This window comes from Sycon ciliatum, chromosome 6 (assembly GCF_964019385.1).
Source record: "Sycon ciliatum chromosome 6, ocSycCili1.1, whole genome shotgun sequence".
In the NCBI taxonomy this organism is placed as follows: Eukaryota; Metazoa; Porifera; class Calcarea; order Leucosolenida; family Sycettidae; genus Sycon; species Sycon ciliatum.
Genome location: NC_088648.1, coordinates 14,724,200 through 14,743,313, shown reverse-complemented (window position 1 = coordinate 14,743,313; position 19,114 = coordinate 14,724,200). Strand labels below are relative to the sequence as shown.

General features: G+C 45.1%; 1 protein-coding gene and 11 non-coding genes across 12 annotated transcripts in view; 3 read left to right on the top strand and 9 right to left on the bottom strand.

Moving 5' to 3' along the window:
- LOC135819449 (glycosyltransferase 1 domain-containing protein 1-like) overlaps positions 1–19,114 on the bottom strand; it is a 144,099-nt gene that overhangs the window by 99,999 nt on the left and 24,986 nt on the right. The window lies entirely within an intron of this gene.
- LOC135820325 (U5 spliceosomal RNA) lies at positions 345–467 on the bottom strand. Its single transcript, XR_010554055.1, has one exon. It is a non-coding gene; the product is annotated as a U5 spliceosomal RNA (small nuclear RNA).
- On the top strand, positions 1,297–1,368 carry Trnad-guc (transfer RNA aspartic acid (anticodon GUC)). Its single transcript has one exon. It is a non-coding gene; the product is annotated as a tRNA-Asp (tRNA).
- LOC135820330 (U1 spliceosomal RNA) lies at positions 2,804–2,966 on the bottom strand. Its single transcript, XR_010554060.1, has one exon. It is a non-coding gene; the product is annotated as a U1 spliceosomal RNA (small nuclear RNA).
- On the bottom strand, positions 5,440–5,630 carry LOC135820355 (U2 spliceosomal RNA). Its single transcript, XR_010554084.1, has one exon. It is a non-coding gene; the product is annotated as a U2 spliceosomal RNA (small nuclear RNA).
- Positions 8,330–8,449, bottom strand: LOC135820319 (U5 spliceosomal RNA). Its single transcript, XR_010554049.1, has one exon. It is a non-coding gene; the product is annotated as a U5 spliceosomal RNA (small nuclear RNA).
- On the top strand, positions 9,944–10,015 carry Trnad-guc (transfer RNA aspartic acid (anticodon GUC)). Its single transcript has one exon. It is a non-coding gene; the product is annotated as a tRNA-Asp (tRNA).
- LOC135820300 (U4 spliceosomal RNA) lies at positions 11,069–11,208 on the bottom strand. The gene has a single exon (XR_010554030.1). It is a non-coding gene; the product is annotated as a U4 spliceosomal RNA (small nuclear RNA).
- On the bottom strand, positions 12,415–12,578 carry LOC135820336 (U1 spliceosomal RNA). Its single transcript, XR_010554066.1, has one exon. It is a non-coding gene; the product is annotated as a U1 spliceosomal RNA (small nuclear RNA).
- LOC135820327 (U5 spliceosomal RNA) lies at positions 13,697–13,816 on the bottom strand. Its single transcript, XR_010554057.1, has one exon. It is a non-coding gene; the product is annotated as a U5 spliceosomal RNA (small nuclear RNA).
- Positions 14,951–15,022, top strand: Trnad-guc (transfer RNA aspartic acid (anticodon GUC)). The gene has a single exon. It is a non-coding gene; the product is annotated as a tRNA-Asp (tRNA).
- Positions 18,738–18,877, bottom strand: LOC135820299 (U4 spliceosomal RNA). The gene has a single exon (XR_010554029.1). It is a non-coding gene; the product is annotated as a U4 spliceosomal RNA (small nuclear RNA).

The window sequence follows — 19,114 nt, the reverse complement described above, 5'->3', positions numbered from 1 at the left end:
CCTGACCTTTGCGACCACCAGCACGTACCAACTCCAACTAACGTGTTACTTCCCGCCCTTGCGCCAAGTCAGCACGTGCTAACTCCAGCCTGATCGCCCGTTTTCCGTTTTCGTGTGAACGGTTCAAAACGATTTGCCGTTCTCGTGTAAACGGTTTGAAAACGATTCGAGGCCAGCCCGTTTTGTTCCGTTTCGTCTCCGTATAAACGCAGCCTCAGTCGATTTCATGTCGGGATTGGAGCGCTTGGAAAAAAAGGAAACCCGACGAGCCCTTATATAGAAGCTGAATTGCACCAACTGACTACAAAAAGGTCTTTACTCTTTTCTTTTGGTAATTTTATTGAGCCCTGCTCATAGAGCAAGGGCTAAAGAAAAATTCATTCGAAGACTCCTTCAATGTCCACCTCCACGGAAATCTTTAGTAAAAGGCGAAAGATTTATTCGTGGTTGAAGGTAAACCAGAGTATGAACTTCACAAGATCCCAGACAAGTTATTTATTACATGCTGTTGTTTAGGGCCAGTAGTTATGGAATGGGTTTGACACCAGATATCCTACTAGACTAAAGAATGTAATCAAACATCTCTGTCAGGAGTGTGAGTCAGCTGTATTTCAAATAAGAAAGAGTATCAGGAGTAACTGTGGCAACATCCTTGCCGGCCAGAAACCAGTTTCCATGACAACATCCAATCATTATATTTTTCATTATTCTATTGGTTTGGTGAGACTCCCATGCCAGGTATCCATTTACCTCTGGAGAATCATTAAATAAAAAATACAACACAATTTAAAATCTTGTCGGACGCATCACGCAGCTTCAATACAATACAATGCAATACAATACAACCACACTCTCTACCTCGGATATCCACACCTGCAATCCTGACTTCAACCAGTGCAGGTACTGATCAGTACTGAATGACTGATATACCACCGAAAACGATAATCTAGAGCTCAGATAACGTGATTGAAGTGTAGTTACCATTTCTTTGTGTAGCATACTCAGTGTTACCGGTAATACGGAAGCACTCTCCAGTAGGCTACAGTCCCGCTGTGGATAAACTGCACAATCATGTACAGTTGCACTCGGTGAAATACGTCCCAGACTGCCAGAGTGCGCGTTTGGCACACGGCATTTGGCACACGTGTTGTTGCACTTTGGGCCGGATTTCACACAGCGCAACTGTACTTGGTAACCATGTGTCCAGGCTCTTTTGCTTTGCAATACTTTTGCAGAAGAAGATATTGCATGCAAGTGAGGATATTCTATGGGAGCTGCCCATCTTCTGATAGTCAATCCTCGGTAGTATAGTGGTAAGTATCTCCGCCTGTCACGCGGAAGACCCGGGTTCGATTCCCGGCCGGGGAGGACATTTCTTTTTTTGTTTTCGCTTCGTTTTGCTGGTACACGAGAGACACGCTTGACTCTGACTCACTGATATGAGTCTGAGCCATGTGCCATTGCTTGGCTTCCTGCACCTGGTTGCATGGAGCTACAACTTACTAGGTCGTACCTCACAGCCGTGTGAAGTAGTTTTGGTACCAACACAAAAAATCAAAAAAACGCGCCAAGTTCCGCTTGTCGGAGGTAGTATGTCACTTTTTTTCTTTTCAATTTCAAATGTCCCGTTGGTGTGACTGGTCATTTTTTTCCTTTGTATCTGGCTTGCAAGCAGGGAGTAGTAAAATACAGGGAGGTGACACGAGCATGTACGGCCAGTTTGACGATTGCCTCAGCACCGTTTTCACCCGCCGGGTGAGATTGGGGTACTATGGGTACCGAAGTGTGTAGACACGCGCGCGGATCAGGATTCTCTCGATCAGGGAGTAGTAAAATACCTACCGCCAAAGAGACTCCTACTGCAGCCCGTAGAAACTCAGCGCTGAGAATTTCCAACAATTGTCTGCCTTCACAAAGTTTGGTAGTCGACCAAACTACCACTATGTCAGGATAGAAGTCCAGCAAGAGTGGTATCACTTTGGGAGATATCCCTGCGTGCCGTAGATTTTTCCTGTATCGATACAAGCTGTTTACGACGACGTAGCCCGCATTTCAATCCTTGACAAACTTAGGAACATTTCATTCCGAAAAGTGAACTCCCGAATCTCTAGCATACCATAATATGAAATGCTCATCATCACAAAGAAGGTAGAGAAGTACTGGTTGATCACAACTGAGGAGAAATTAGTGCCGATCGTGTGGTGTCCTAGAGATTTTTTCGACTTCGAAATCGGTGCACTCGCTTTTCATCTCCAATCGTACACGTATTGTTCTCAAGGAAATCAACTTCGTTCTATTGCTCCATGCCGTCGATCGGGACGAATTTCGGAAGGGTGGTACCTTTCCATATTGCGATGACACAGATGTATCACAAGAGCAAAACAAATGCTGTTCCATGAGATGGATAGACCTTTTCATGGAATTAGTTCTTCGACAAATACTCAAGATTGATTCAGCAGATCATCTTTTTTTGCGAAAGAAAAAAAAACAAGCGCGAGGCACCCATCAAAAATCACGATTAGTGGCGTGTCACCTCCCTGTATTTTACTACTCCCTGCTTGCAAGTGTGGAGTTTCGGAGAGAAAAGGAGGAGTACAAGGCTTGGTAGGATCCGAATCAGCTGGATTTGCATTTTGCACCCTTTTGATTGGTCAGATCCGGATTCGACGGATTAGGTAGGATCCCGCCAACTCTAGGATCCGAACGATCCAGACAATCGATCGGGATCGGGATCCAACCAATCAAACATACTTGTTCTCCTACTAAATTTCTAAATACTTTTTTATTTTCTTTCATTTTTATGCAGGGGCTGCGCGAACGCAAACCCCCACTACCATAAATTGTGCACCCGAGTTTCCCACGTTTGGGGAAATCGCAAGCCTCAGCCCCAACGGAGTGCAATGGAGGGGCCTCATCCTGAGGGAGCCGCCGTCTTGATCACGGCGTCCCCTGTGCCAGGTAAGTATGACTTTACACTTCTTTCCTACTACAGCCTAGAACTACTACCTACTACAGTGGCAATCATTATGACACCACTCTCGTAGTCGCATTCTCCTCTTCTGCCTATCGCACGAATATTGAAAATAGCCAGCAACAGCCGCAGTATCAGTCAGTACTTCGTCCAGATCCACAAATTTCCCTTTGATCTTTAACACAACTTCCGACCTTACACTGTCTCTATGGTAACCAACCCCCTACAGTATGAAATGTTGTGTACGCGCATGACGCAATCCACTTCCTTCAAATCCCTACTGTAAATACGAGACCCAGCATAAGGCAGCCCTACTACACACAGCACAACGAGCCATCCGCCCCTCTTCCGTTGAACAAGCATGTTCTCTGTTCAATTCACTGACAATACATGTATGACAGTGTACCTTCAGTTACTCCAGGAGATGCTAAAAATCACTACTACCAAGAGTCCATAAACAAGAGTATGCAACTGTGATCTCTTTTCTATGGGCCAGATGCGCGGCGCGCTGCCTTCATTACATCATTCAGCTGCAGTCCGCGCACTGCGGAAAATCAAACACCGCACTTTCCCTCTAGTTTGAAATGAACTTTCGTACGGAACTGGAGTTCACGCACCAGAATTCAGGGATTGTGTAGGTACTGGAACGAATCGAGAAAAAACGGATGGGCTCGTGCGAGAAATTGAGAGTTGGAATGCATGCTTTCAGAGCGTGATGGAAACAAGTTACGTAATGAAGGCAGCGCGCCTCGCACTGACCCATAACCACAGTTGCATACTCTTGTTTATGCACTCTTGCTACTACTTTAGGCCATCATTTTTTATATCTATGTTTCGCATCAGTTCAACTTCCAGAATCATATGCGAGAGGTGGAAAAAATAAAAAATTGCCAAATAATAAAAAAAGCTCATCAGAGGTGTATGCACGGTACATAGCACAATAGCTCGTGCATGGTGTACATTCGAAAGAAAAATCGTACATCGAAGGACAACATCTGGGTTATCAGCATCAGTAAATATTCACTTTGGACAGAGGAGGCAACCGTTGGTGCCTATGCTTCGCTGGATTATTGTACTCAGACTTCAGCAGTGGTGCAAAGAGCTCCGGAACGACGCATCCTCTCAGCTTGAGGCGATCAATGCTGTCTGGTGTTAGCTCATAGAATATTGCTCCCAGATGCCGAACAAACGATTTACCAACGGTGGCCTAGAGGCCATATCTGAATCTCAGCTTCGCCGTACGCAACCAGTCCATACTGATGACTCGCACGATCGTACACTCACCGTGCATGTTAGATTTTTTTTATTTTTTTACGAAAAACTTCAAAACGTATGCGTGCGGACGACGCGAAACATAGCTATAAAAAATGATGGCCTTATAGCTCAGAAACACTTTTAATACAGGTAGACTCCCTCTAATTCGAATACGGTTTAATTCGAACATTCCGTGTAATTCGAACTTTTTCGTCGTACCGATCTTCTGCAAGTCACTTTAAGTCAAAATCGAATGCATAATTCGAAGTACGAAAAGTGCGCCGGTTGGATAATTCGAACGCAGTCTTCGTACAGAAGAGCTGTTTACAGTACATTGGCTATGTCCTTTGAACGCTTATTTCGAAGTGAGATTGAGTTGCTATCCTTGTAATTCGAAGTTCATTCTTTCTCCTTCTCTAGCCAAGAGTAGCTCAAAAATCGATTGATGGTCCGCTGCAGGATCGACTATAGCGTTCAAGAAACCCACCTTCTCTCGAAATTTGATTCAAGCCCGTGCTAGGCAAATTGCAAAGGTTTGATTGAAGATGACTTCTTCCAGGTGGCTGACTCTCTTCGCGGATCTCGATGGCCTTTCTTGCCGCGCCAACTCGTGCGCGGGGATGTTGGCGAACAACAACACTATTGTCGTAAATATTGTCGATGCCTATGCTCCACTTCCGTTCTTCAGAACGAAGTGCTGCTGTTCGACGGCCTTTCATGACGCGGATTAAGCAGCGCAGTTCTTTTCCGTTGAAATTTTTTCAGGAAAGCTGCAGTGGCTGACAACGTCTTCACTAGAAGATGAAGATAATGTCAAAATGATTTTGTGTCGATCCAGTGCTTTGATGACCCGTTGTACATAAACGGTACGACCACCTATGTTTCGTTGATGCAAATAAAAATGTGCAAAAAAATATTCAGCATGCGATTTCAAGCATTTTGACATACATATCAGTCCATGGGGCTGCATTTGGATAATTAGAAGTTCTGGATAATTCGAAGTTAGGGCCTGGCAATTTGAGGTTCGAATTAAAGGGAGTCTACCTGTATATACAATGGCAAAAGACCGTGAAAAAATAAGCTGGATCTTGAGAAAAACGTTATGTCTGATGTTAGGAGAAAAGATATACCGGTAGGTATCTCATCGAGAGACTCCAACGGAAAATTAGAAGACATCTTGAATACTTTCCATATTTTGATTATTATCCCTGGAAGGGAAATGGACCACACCTGGAAGAACTGCAATACCAGGGTGATCCGTGGAGAGGGTGAAGCAAGCTTCGAGCCACTCTCCAACGAGCAAAAATACATTTGATCGAATGTTGACATATAGTCAACATATCAGCGATCAAACTGATAAGAACAGATACTACACTTGATCTTAGCCAAAAGGCCGAGAAGCGATAACTTTCACCTCCCACGCTCTTTTCCTTTCTATAAATTCAAACTACAGTGTCTCTACTACCTCTTCCACACAAACACACAACATACTAACCCAGAACACACACACAAACAACCACACAACACCCATAGGCACTGAAACAAGAAAGCTGAAACCATATCTTCACTGGAACGGCGTCAACTGGTCGCTAGGGCAACAAAGTGTACAATATGGCCGAATTAACAAACCCATACAGACACTAAATACCCTAGCTACAACCGGCAGCATTCAGCTGATAAGGAAAACGAATCACACACATACTGATGAAGCACCGAAATGAGAAGGTCAATGGAGAGTGTTGTCAACAGCAACCAGGAGAGACAAAACCAGTGAATTTGTCGGAGAAGATGAACAGGCCCGACGCAAGGGGTACAATCTTCTCCACTATAATTATTGTACTGACATGTAGAGTACAAAATTCGTCAAGATTGGTGCAAAAATGACCTTGTGTGACAAGGTTCCAACAAATCTTTTGTGATTTACTTTGTATTGTATTTTTTGTATTGTATGGAATTTATGTAACTTCGGTGGCTCAACGGTACAATGTATTTGTCGTGTATGATTTCCACCAAGTAGCAATTGGTCAATACTTGGCCGAAAAGTTGGCCGATTTTTACTATTTTCTTAGTGCTTGCACGTGGTGGAGCAGGCACCCAACCAATACCTCACGGCTTTTCACCATGACAACAGTGGCTGGAGAGGGCGTCAACCGACTGCACCAGATTGTTACTAGACAGAAGAAGCCTTTTCAATGATTTGGACTCTGTATGTAAAAAAAAAGAAGTCTTATTTATTCATCTTGCCTGTTCTGCCGTTGCACGCATGTGTTCACCTCATTGGCCTGGCTCGTTCCTCATTTATTTAGTTCATTTGGCTTATGTGAAGACTAGCCAAGCTTGCTTGGTGATGTCAACGCAATTGCGCAAACAAGCAAAGCAATACTGTAAAAAAAATCTCATTTCCGCCCCAACGTCTACTAGTACTACAGCTACTACAAACTAGCACAGCCGTGTACAACGTTTGTGCGTAGACAGGCTACAAGCTCCCAACAGTAAACAAGCTCTCAAGAATGTGCAACTCTGTAATATGCGGTCTCCGACTGCGAAAACTCACATCACGTGTGCCAGGTACATTTCATACTACCTACAAAAGAAGGATAGCGGGCGTGCAATCCAAATATCTACCATGATCAAGCTGGCGAGTTGCATACGCGCTAGGCCTTGGCGGATAATGCTCGAAAAGGTGGCAGATTCTGCTTTTTTTGCACCGAAATTGGCAGAACCATACAAACCTTATGGCGGACAATTCCTCGAATTCTGCTCCATTTCTTTATCCACATACCAAACATGCATGAAACTTACCAGAAAAAGTACCGAATTCTGCCAATTTTTCTGCCGGCATTATCCGCCAAGGCCTAATACGCGCAGTGGGTTTCTGTCAGAGAGTGCTTTTTTTGTTACTCCGCTGCTCGCTAAAAATGGGCTGGACGGGTACAACTCGGACACTACACCACGTGATGTGAGTTTTCGCCGTCGGCTAACCACATAGAAAGGGTATCGGGAGTTCCACACTCTTGAAAGCTTATACCGTATTTGCCGGAGTATAACGTGCACCTGAGCATAATGCGCACCCTCTCTTTTGAGTAACATTTTGGCGATTCAAGGCATATCTGGAGTATAATGCGCAGCCTAGATTTGAGAGCATCATCGACAGTACAATATCAACCATTCCATTTTATAGTGCACATGCTACCGATGGGGTTCTAACCAATCATGTGTTAGCAGTGTAGCTGGCTGTAGACACTAGAAATGCACACAGTGATTATGGTTTGCTTCGGTTCAGAGGCGGCAAACTTCGCAATTCTTTGATGCATTGCACTAATTTTCAAAGTGCATTCACATGCACTTTCATATGCACTTTCATAGTCGGAGCATAGTGCACACCTGCGATTTGGGGCCTGAAATAGTACATCTAAAGTGCGCACTATACTCCAGCAAATACAGTAGTTATTCTTGGCGAAATCGCTAGTGTGACACAGTTGGCCGAATTCATGTCGGAGCACGTTCGTTTTTGAAACAAAGGCAACCCCGATAGGCCCTTATACAGAATTGGAATGGCATAAACTTACTGCAGTCAAATCTGTCGTAAGCGACCGCCCCTTGGTGCAAGAAAAAGCGGGCTCTTACGGCAGATGGTCTCTTACGGCAGATGTATGGTAAATCCGGCATACCGGGCATGCATATAATTATGCTTCCATGTACTCAAATCGACGAGAATGTGATTTTTTTAATATCATTACTACAGCGCAGCCTCAGTACATGTACATATACAGGCCAGGGCCAGTCGATCGCACTTACAAGATAGCGCATTTTTCACACCTTGCAGTTGACAGCGCACTGGCAAGTACAGTTTCGCACCTGGCTGAACCTGGGTCGCGGTCGCTTACAGCAGATTTGAATGCAGCCACTGTGCTTGATATCGTGGTCGCTGGTTGCGCACAGCAGATGGTCGCTCTGGACAGATCAGTTTGTATGTGAAACCGTTGGTGCACGGAAAATCGGTCGCTAACGGTAGATGGTCGCCTACAGCAGAGGTCGCTAACGGCAGATTTGACTGTAGCAACAAAACAGTCTTTCTCTTTCCATTTGATAATTTATTGAGCCCTGCTCATTGAGCAAGGGCTAAAGAAAAATTCATTTGAAGACTCCTTCAATGTCCACCTCCACGGAAATCTTTAGTAAAAGGCGAAAGATTTATTCGTGGTTGAAGGTAAACCAGAGTATGAATTCCTCAAGATCCCAGACAAGCTATTTATTACATGATGTTGTTTAGGGTCAGTAGTTACGGAATAGGTTTGGCCCCAGATATCCTACTAGACTAAAGAATGTAATCAAACATCTCTGTCAGGAGTGTGAGTCAGCTTTTTCAAATAAGCAAGAGCATCAAGCGTAACTGTGGCAACATCCTTGCCGGCCACCACCAAGTTTCCATGGCAACATACCATCACAATCTCTAGTCTGGATATCCACACCTGCAATCCTGACATTGGCCAGCGTAGTTATTGATCAGGATGGCATGACTCAGATATCACTGAAGACAAGAATCTAGAGCCCAGATAAAAGGCAACTGGTACTAATACGAGATGTCCCATCCATGTAAGACTTTGCAGGAAACAAAACAAGCCCTTCTTCAACGATAAAATTATTGAAGTGTAGTTACCCTTTCTTTCTGTAGCATGCTCAGTGTCAATACAAAAACACTCTACAGCAGGCTACAGTCCCGCTGTGGATAAACTGCACATGTACAGTTGCCCACGGTTAAATACGTCCCAGAGTGCATACGAGCCGTCAGATGCGAAAACCGACCTTATGGGAAAAAATTCATATCAAATTTTGTGTTAGTGGTACTATCTAAAAGCCAGGAGGGAGAATACTTCCTGTTTCCTTTGACCGATTTCCACAAACTTGGGCTTTCTGGAAAGCTCTGGCGACGAGGAACCCGTTGGGCCCAAATCCGATAGCAAATAAAGCACAGCACCAGCACAACAAGCCGCAGACATCGCTTCAGCGCTGGACTTGCGCCGTCACACGAAAATCGTTAGCCATTTCCATCTCCATTATTCCAGGCGCCCAATTTTTTTTCGTGAAGATGCACTGAGACCTTCCAAGACGTCTGAGCCTGTTGCCGAGATCGTGGGTTGCTTGAAAAGGGGAAATTCCTGGCCTGGATCGTTTGATTTGCACGTAGAAATGCAAAGTGCCGTGCCGTATCTTGCAGGCTTCGTAGCTAGGGAACGCAGCCATCGTGCCGCGATCGCGCTTGCTGCATTGGATTCCTTGGAGTTTTCTCTTCGATTTACATACTTGGATTGTCCCGAAAGACCGATATTTGACTGAAATACGAAGGTTTGTAGCTTGGTTGTCCAGGTGCACCAGTGCGTAAACGCGCCAACTTTCAAGTGCATTTTTCTGCACTGTGCAGTGTTTCCCGTGAGGTCAGATTCGCATCTGACGGCTCATATTTTGGCACCCTCAACTTAACGGCCATTGATGCGCAGGAAGTGGTACGAATGCAGCTGGACATACACATGTACAAATACAGTGATGTAATCGGAACTCTTTCAGGACACCAGTTTTCTGGCTTTGGGCCGGATTTCACAGAGCGCAACTGTACTTGGTCAACGTGTGTCCAGGCTTTTTGTGCTACTAATTTGTAGAAGAAGCTAGTGCATGAAAGGGAGGATATTCTACGGGAGCTGCACAGATTCTGACAGTCAATCCTCGGTAGTATAGTGGTAAGTATCTCCGCCTGTCACGCGGAAGACCCGGGTTCGATTCCCGGCCGGGGAGGACATTTCTTTTTTTGCTTTTCACTTCTTTCTTTTTCAAATCAAAACAGGGTATAAAACGGGAGAAGAGTCTGGCATGATATGACGAAAGAGTCTGGGAGGCCGAAACTGGATAGAGTAAGGTTATCCCGGTGGTTTCCTCGCATTTGACAGCATACCGTAAAGTTCCGTAAATAATCCCCGGGTGTATACAACAGAACAAGGGTCTGAAAACTTGGCGTATACTTGGGCACGGGCGTTATTTCAGGACTGGGCCTATACAAGGTGCATATTGCATCGCTTGCGTTTCACAAGCATGCAAACATTATGCGCACATATGCATACACAGGTACAGCATCACCCTGGGCACACGAAACTTTACGGTATGACACTGACTTCTTTCAGTAGGCATGCTTTTAATAGTATAACAGCTGTACACAGCGACAATAGGGAGGTTTCGCTCTACGTAATTACGTATGAAAATCCGTATGTTGTACGCGCCGGGGATCGAGGGCAACTTTCATACGTAAATCTCTCTACGGATTTCCGTAGGAAAGCTCTTTCCTAAGTTGGGTCCTCCGTAGGACTTTTTGAAATATTTTTCGCATTTTCCGCATTTGTCCATGGCAACGTTCAAGCCGCGCGAAACACAAGGTACACACACCGTACACCACGTGCAAAATAAGATGGAAAACGCGGTTTCGGTTCATGGTGCATGCGGTGGGCGCATGCAGCCAACGCGTCTCCAAAGCAACAACGCATGTTTAGCAGTCGTGGAGAAATCACGTAGAGCGAAACCCAACAGCTCTGATTTTGACGTATGAAAATTCCGTGCAGTTCCTACGTTATTTTCATACGTAATTCCGTAGAGCGAAACCTCCCTAATTTCCGTGCTATGTGTGATCTAGACACAGTCAGATCTCGCTTATCCTGATCCCTCGCCATGTGGAAGAAAATCATTGGTTACCGATTCACAGCATATGTCATGCATACATACAGTATGTGTGTTCAATTATACGGTTCCCACACCTGAATTTGGAATCGAGCTCTTTCATTGATTTCAATTAAAAGTTGGCTCACGGATGAGCCTTCAAAAATTGCAAAGCCGACTATGTTTCAAGTCGTCAATGCGGGATATTGGGAAAAGTTTTCAACTAGCAATAACCACGCCTCGGTTGGACCTCATTGGCTATGGTACTACCACTGCGCAAAGCTGATTACCAAACCTTCATCTCCAAACAGATATACCTCAACAGAACACAGTGCAAGTCATTGCAAAAGTCTCCAAAATAACCTCTATGATGCGCTCGTCAACCTAGATATGCCCAGCAATACCATTAGAGCATACTACTTCAAGGCACTGTTGGGTTGCACCATATCGGGGGTAATTCCCGCGTGGAATATTGCCATGGCAACTGTCTGTTACCACCGTGCAGCCACAATGTGTGACAATTATCACAGATAAACTCGCCGATTCGACCTCTCATGATCACCTTCTAGAACACCACCGTGCAGCCACAATGTGTGACAATTATCACAGATAAACTCGCCGATTCGACCTCTCATGATCACCTTCTAGAACAAGGCTTGCATGTCCGTCAGTACATGTACCTGAATATAGCTACAGTCCATTTCAAAACTATAGACGCGTACCTAGGCAAAAACCGTTATGCCAGCATCTATACCACATAAAATCTGTGATCACTTTGTGCATAAATTTTTCCAAATTGGGCGTCTGTTATCCAATCCTTTAGAAACTATATGAGAGTAATTGTGGAGCGATCCTGAGCAATATTCCGAAAACTATTCTCAAAAAGTTCCAGCCAAATTTGAAATATTTCAAAAACCCTACGCGTCTATAGTTTTGAAATGCACTGTAGGCTCCAAGAGGTTGTCATTCGGCCAACAAGACGTGTGATGGTTTCCGTAACTTGGATCGTTTTTCTCATCAGTGTTTGGTCTGAATCGTGAGAAAATAGTGGCTCACAACACGATAACAAGAAAAAGTCGATACTCTGGGCACATCCAGTCAGTACACAGCGACTTCTCTCTTCCCCCACCCATCCAAAAAAAGTTGCAATTACCCATCCGTGTCAAGGGAAAAAAACTATGTCACTTTTTTCTTTTCAATTTCAAATGTCCCGTTGGTGTGACTGGTCATTTTTTTCTTTCTTTTGTATCTGGCCTGCAAGTTTCGGAGAGAAAAGGAGGAGTACAAGGCTTGGTAGGATCCGAATCAGCTGGATTTGCATTTTGCACCCTTTTGATTGGTCAGATCCGAATTCGACGGATTAGGTAGGATCCGGCCAACTCTAGGATCGGAACGATCCAGACAATCGATCGGGATCGGGATCCAACCAATCAACCATACATGTACTCCTACTAAATTCCTACATACTTTTTATTTTTATTCATTTTTGTGCAGGGACTGCGCGAACGCAAACCCCCACTACCATAAATTGTACACCCGAGTTTCCCACGTTTGGGGAAATCGCAAGCCTCAGCCCCAACGGAGTGCAATGGAGGGGCCTCATCCTGAGGGAGCCGCCGTCTTGATCACGGCGTCCCCTGTGCCAGGTAAGTATGACTTTCCACTTCTTTCCTACTACAGCTAAGAACTGCTACCTACTACAGTGGCAATCATTATGACACCACTCTCGCAGTCGCATTCTCCTTTTATGCTTAACACACACCGGCCAAAGCTAGCTAGGAATAGTTGCAGTACCAGTATATACCTTGCCCAGATCCAGACATCTCAATTTATCTTCGCCATACCGCATTACACTATCGATCTCCATGGTTACCAACCGCCCACAGCACGACATGCCGTGTACCTGCGCGACTCAATCCACTTCCCTAAGATCTTTACAGTATTTACAAGACTCAGCGGAACCCAGCAGTGCGAGTTACAGGCATTAACTACTCTATCTCATCTTTTCACTGGTCTTCAGTACGCAAAACAATAGCCCAAAGCGGCATCCACGGAAGTTTTCTCCCGCTATACGATGCCCGATGCGCCACAATCTACGACAGCGGCATGCGATGCGGACTCGCGAAATAGAATTCACAGAAGAAGTCAGTGATGCAACGTTGCCTTGCTGATGTGCCGGGAAGTTCAATTAAGGTGAGTACGTCACCATGGCAATCAGCTGGCTTGGTACAACTTTTACAAGTCTACAAGCACCTCTTGAACCTTCCATACAACTTTGCAGCCAATAATGTCCAAATCATACATCGTATCGTACGTCGCGTCGCGAGTGTTACAACTTTTGCGACGGACCAGTGGAGAGAGTCCTACGACAGTTGCATTAGGTGCACGATGAATGGGATTTGGGGCTTTCTCGGTTTCTCGGCCCTCACATCACGCATCGCATTGCAACAATTCTTCTGTGAATCCTGCTTAGGAGCCTTCCAAGATTAGTAATTGATTTTCAAAGCAAGTTTTCTTTGGGGTAGGGTGGGCTTTATAGCCTCTTGCGGAAGCAGCAGTTACGCTTCGGAGAATATTAATAATTGAATGCACACGGTTTAATTGTGTGGCGATAATGAGTGCCAAAGAGTGAGGTCAATTCGCTACTGATATTCGTTCCCTCGGGGAAGAATAAAACTAAAACATTACATTTTGAAGAACAATCTGGGACGCCGGACAGCTTCTTGCATAGACGTTTCACAGCACTCTTTCCTTTTGGTAATTTATTGAGCCCTGCTCATTGAGCAAGGGCTAAAGAAAAATTCATTTGAAGACTCCTTCAATGTCCACCTCCACGGAAATCTTTAGTAAAAGGCGAAAGATTTTTTCGTGGTTGAAGGTAAACCAGAGTATGAACTTCTCTAAAGCCCAGACAAGCTATTTACTACATGCTGTTCTTTAGGGCCAGTAGTTACGGAATATGTTTGGCCAAAATTCCCACTAGACTAACACAAGAATGTTACAGTACTTCTCTCTCAGGAGTGTGAGTCCCATTTCAAAATAACCAAGAGCATCAGGCACTATTGCCGGCCAGCTGCAAGTTTCCATGGCAACAACCAACTACAATCTCATCTTCTGATATCACTACGTGCACTCCTGTCTTCAACCAACCTAGTTATTCACCAGCATGGCATGATTGAAATTTAAGAGAAAATATATAATTATAAAGCCCAACTGCAACTGGCCCAAATATTTCCCCTCAACGTCAGTGTCTGCAAGGCGGCTTCAACCAAAATTGCGTTTTCAAGAAATGAAACAAGCCATTCATCAACAATAAGGTGATTCAAGTGAATTCACTTTTTCTTTATGTAGCATCCTCAGGGTCAGTAAGACAATCGGCACTCTGGCTGTGGATAAACCGCACATACTGTAATTTCACAAATTTTCGGTGTACTTTTATTTTCGGTACTTTCTGTGCGTCTGTTTCATACCTAAAATTTCAATACACCGAACAAACACTAACACACATAATCCAATAGGGAACTGCTTCTCTGCACCGAACATTTCTGTTCACCTAACCTAGCCTGTTGCCCTCATACCGAAAATATTGAGCAGCGAAAATTTCTGAAATTAAAGTACACGAGTAACGGTACTGAAGAACATGTACAGTCCTGTTCAATGAAATCCGATTGCGCGAGGTAAGCTTGTGCCTTGCATCAGTTCATAATCCCGCTGTTTGCAGGTCTACAAGGGCCGCACAGCGACCGGCCAGGCATTGTTTATGCCGCGTCATCATTGCTTTTCTGGTATGGTTCATGTTTTGTCGTATCGTTGTGTTACTTCTGCCCGTACAAGAGGCCGGTTCCAAAAAAAACAAAAAATCGGCTAGGCAAGGACTGTCTTGATCAGATTCCACTGTGCAGCACTGTACGACTCGTACTAGGCATTAAAACGTGTTTCGGGGCCGTTTTCCTGAGCATGGGGATAAGAATATCTCATAACCGTGCCAAGCTATTCTGCTGCAGTTGCCCAAATCCCTTCAGTCAATCCTCGGTAGTATAGTGGTAAGTATCTCCGCCTGTCACGCGGAAGACCCGGGTTCGATTCCCGGCCGGGGAGGACATTTCTTTTTTTCCTTTTCATACTTTTTCTCCGAACAAAGCAGGGTACAAGATGGACTTCTAGCTTTTGGCCATAAATGGGTCAAACTTTGAGTTTTTTTTAGGGCTGAAACGATCGTGGATTTTCACGTATCGATTACTCTTTAGCTTAACGATCGAGTAATCGATTATAATCGTTAGCAAATAGTGTCATAATTCTGTGCAAACATTACTCTGTTTCCACAAACTATGCCTTCATAATACCAACAGGTAGATGGTACCCTTTTTTTTCAGCCCTAGTTTTTTTAGAATTGTTTCTGCAATTCCCTATGGAATCATCTTCCAATTATGTTTCTGAAGTCTATTTCTCCGAAAAGCAAGCCCTAACAAGAATAGGATTTCGGCCAGGTTTAGTCCGGAAAGCACTGAATTGGGAAAACCCATCAAAATCCAGGCCGTTTGACCCTGCCTGCAACAGTGCGCTGTGCTGTTCGTACCCCAGTTCAGGTACCCTTTTTGAACCCCTTTCAAATTTCAAATTTTGCAGCACTGCACTACTGTGTACGATAGAATCACGAAAAATCGCCAAATTCGGGAGTTCGCCACAGCCAGATACTTGAAATGCAAAGAACTTTCCGAACGTCAAGAACTTTGAAAACCCAACACCTGTCGGCGGTTTAGGAGGTAGTGTGAGCATGACCATTACATTCCTGCATGATGCTGTCACATAGACGATAACCTCTTGTCGCAGTGAGAGCGTGCCCTTGCAGCTGCGAAGTTGCAGGCATGTTCCCGGCATAGAGAGCTTCCTATGCTTTGTACACAAATTTCAAATTCGAGTCTTTTTTTGTCATTTTCCCTGTTCTCCATGGCATTACAGCTACCAGGCGAAGCGCCAGCACCCCAAATCAAGACTTTTTTTATTTTCCGTGGCGGGAAATCGAGCTTTTCCAGGTATCTACAGCCTGTAGAAATTCAACGCTGAGAATTTCCAACTATTGTCCGGCTTTGGTCCTCTGCCACCGACCTATCCTTTGAAGGAGAATGCTGAAACCAGTTGGTTGCTCTTCAGTAGTTCTTTCTCTATCGTACACATATATTTGTATGTCGACACATGCCATGTGCGACGACGTAGACACTTCTCAACACTTGAGTGACTTGAATTTGGCCATGATGACCGAATGTCACTGGACCGTGGAGTCGAGTAGAGGGCTCAGGCTCGATCGGCACAACGGGTACGTATAGCACAAGGGTAGGGCTAATGAAATATCAAGTTGTTTGCTGTGCACAACCTTGGGGCGGAATTCGGCACGAAATTCTCTGCTCGCCAACTGTTGAGTATACCATGCAATACGTAGGTTTAAACTCATGTTGCAGTGCTATCTCGGTTGCAACCCTCTTTCAAATGTTGACATAGCCAACAATCACATAATCCATATCAAATCTTGCCCCTTGTTTTCTTTCTATTTTAAAGTGTGAAAAATAGAAATAATACCAGTCCTAATCATTGGAAAATGCAAATCACGGTCAATTATCGACACATCGTACTGTCGCGGACATGGAAATCCAGTCGATTGACCGGGGCCGGCGCCCTCAGCGTGTACAGAACGTTGCATGCAGTGCACATGTTGATCCAATGCGACCATCAGCAGCGCATGATAAACCGTGCTACGGCTGCATGGCCAGCGCCCTGGGGCCGCTATACGTGCGACCGGATTTCCATGTCCACGACAGTAGTACCATGCAGCCTGGCAGTGCTTTTGGAGCAGGAAAGTGAATGGTAGAACTGCGATGGTGAACACATGAGCTGATGACAACCATCGTCGTCTTGTTGGTTTGTGTTGTCTTCAGTTCATTGCAGGTTGAACGAGGAATGAACGTCTACTCTTTCTTTCCAAAACTGGCTGGGCACACGCCAATGAGACGGAAGCTAGTGCCAAACCAGTCCTTGGAAGTTTTGTTGTGCTGCTGGACTTTCAATCATCATGTAAAGTATATTCCGGTTTCTGAGTCTTCGTGTGTGCCTGAAGAGCTACACTGTGTAGAGATGTTGGAAGTTTATCCTGCTCACGACACTGCACCAAGTACAAGCACTTCCTCGGCACTGCCTGAGCCCTGTTCTGTGTTTACTGTGACCAGGAGAAGCAACTAGAAATTTGGAGCTTGAGCTGGAACGCTGGTGCTCTCTCTCTCTCTCTCTCTCTCTCTCTCTCTCTCTCTCTCTCTCTCTCTCTCTCCTCTCTCTCTCTCTCTCTCTCTCTCTCTCTCTCTCTCTCTCTCTCTCTCTCTCTCTCTCTCTCTCTCTCTCTCTCTCTCTCTCTCTCTCTCTCACCGTCACGTTCTGCCACTGTCCGAAACCGGTGCATGTGCTAGCATGTCGAAGCGCATTGTGTCTGAGTCACGCACTCACTCTCCTGCTCCTCCCTCATATGCCCAAGATAGTATGACCAACTGTGAATACAGTTCATGCCCACATGTGAACTTGTGTGGTTCTCTTGTAGTAAGCTGCCACGTGTACTTGCACGTGTTGTGTACATGTGTGTGTGTGCGTGTGTGTGTATCTATGGGACTGCGTTCTCCTATTCTCTCTCCGGTGCCTTCGAGGCCCACGCAACCCTTGTGGCAGTGGCTCGACAGCACAGGGCAGGAGTGTGCGCGCGTGCATGTGTATATGTGGGCGTGTGTGTGTGCGCGCGCGCGCGTGTGCATGCGCATATGTGGGTGTGCGCGCGTGCATGCAGATGTGTGTGTGGGGGTGTGCGCACGCTGATGCTCAGCTCTCCAGAATTATGTCCGTGTGCGTAGCCAGTGTATGGTGGCAACATAGCCTTCCTTCATGTATATGTGTATGCGCATACTATTTGGGATGCTTTACTGTTTTTGGTGGGATCCAGTTACATAGTTTTCTGTTCAATTATTTATGTTTATACAGCTGCTGTATTTGTAGTGCAACTTTATGTCTTTCTGCTGGTCAATTTGTCTTCTTGATGGTGTTCTAATACTGATATACATAGAAAATATTACCCTCAGAAAGTGTGCTCGTTGTGAAGTTGTCCTTCTTTGGGCTCAAACCATTGCTCGTGTATAGGTAGATACATATCAGTGGGTTCGATTGGTGGCGAGAGGTCAGCCTAAATTGTTTGGGGCGGAATTCGGCACGAAATCCACGCTGAGTACTTTTTGACGACGAGTTGCGTCGGTCTTGAAAACTCTGGCGAGAAAGCGAGGAAATTGATGTCGCTTGGAGCTTTCCGCGAGACTTAGGGCAGCTAATGCCCGCACCTTCCCAAACATTGCCTCGGAACAAGACGATACCACCAGGGAAGCTCTTGTGAGCAAGGGATAAAATAGTCTCTTTTTGGCGATATTGAGCTGAGTTTCAAATTTCCCGGGCCTGGGGTCGGATTTGGAAAATAAAAGTGCAACTTTTAGGGCTCTTTTTCGGTGCTGGCGCTTCGCCTGCTACTACTTCCACACGCAAGAACTACAGCATTGGCCTAAGAAATCCGACCAGGGAGTAAAAAAAAATGACGCGTTTCCATTTCAATTATATCGTGCACGGTCCAGAAACCAATCAGAAGGCCGCAGTGACACTACTTGGCGTTGCTCTCGACACGTGGGTTGGACTTCTTTGGTAATGGCTGTACCCAAGTGCTCTACATGTGAAGAATACATACACCTTTCGGCTCTCAATGTTATGATATCTCTCTATCTTTGATTCATTTGAAAGTTGGCTCACGGATGAGCCTTCAAAAATTGCAAAGCCGACTATGTTTCAAGTCGTCAATGCGGGATATTGGGAAAAGTTTTCAACTAGCAATAACCACGCCTCGGTTGGACCTCATTGGCTATGGTACTACCACTGCGCAAAGCTGATTTCATAACCATCATCTCCAAATGCATATACCTCAACAGAATACAGTGGAAGTCATTGCAAAGAGTCTTCTCGCTTGCTACAAGATTTCCAAAACCTTTTCAAAGCCAACGTCAACACCTAGGCAATTCCGACTATCACCATTAAAGAATCCAACTGCAAGGCTCGGTGTTGCACTAGATCCGTTGTGTTAGTTACCATGGCAAGATATTGTCATGGCAACTGGCCACCACTTTT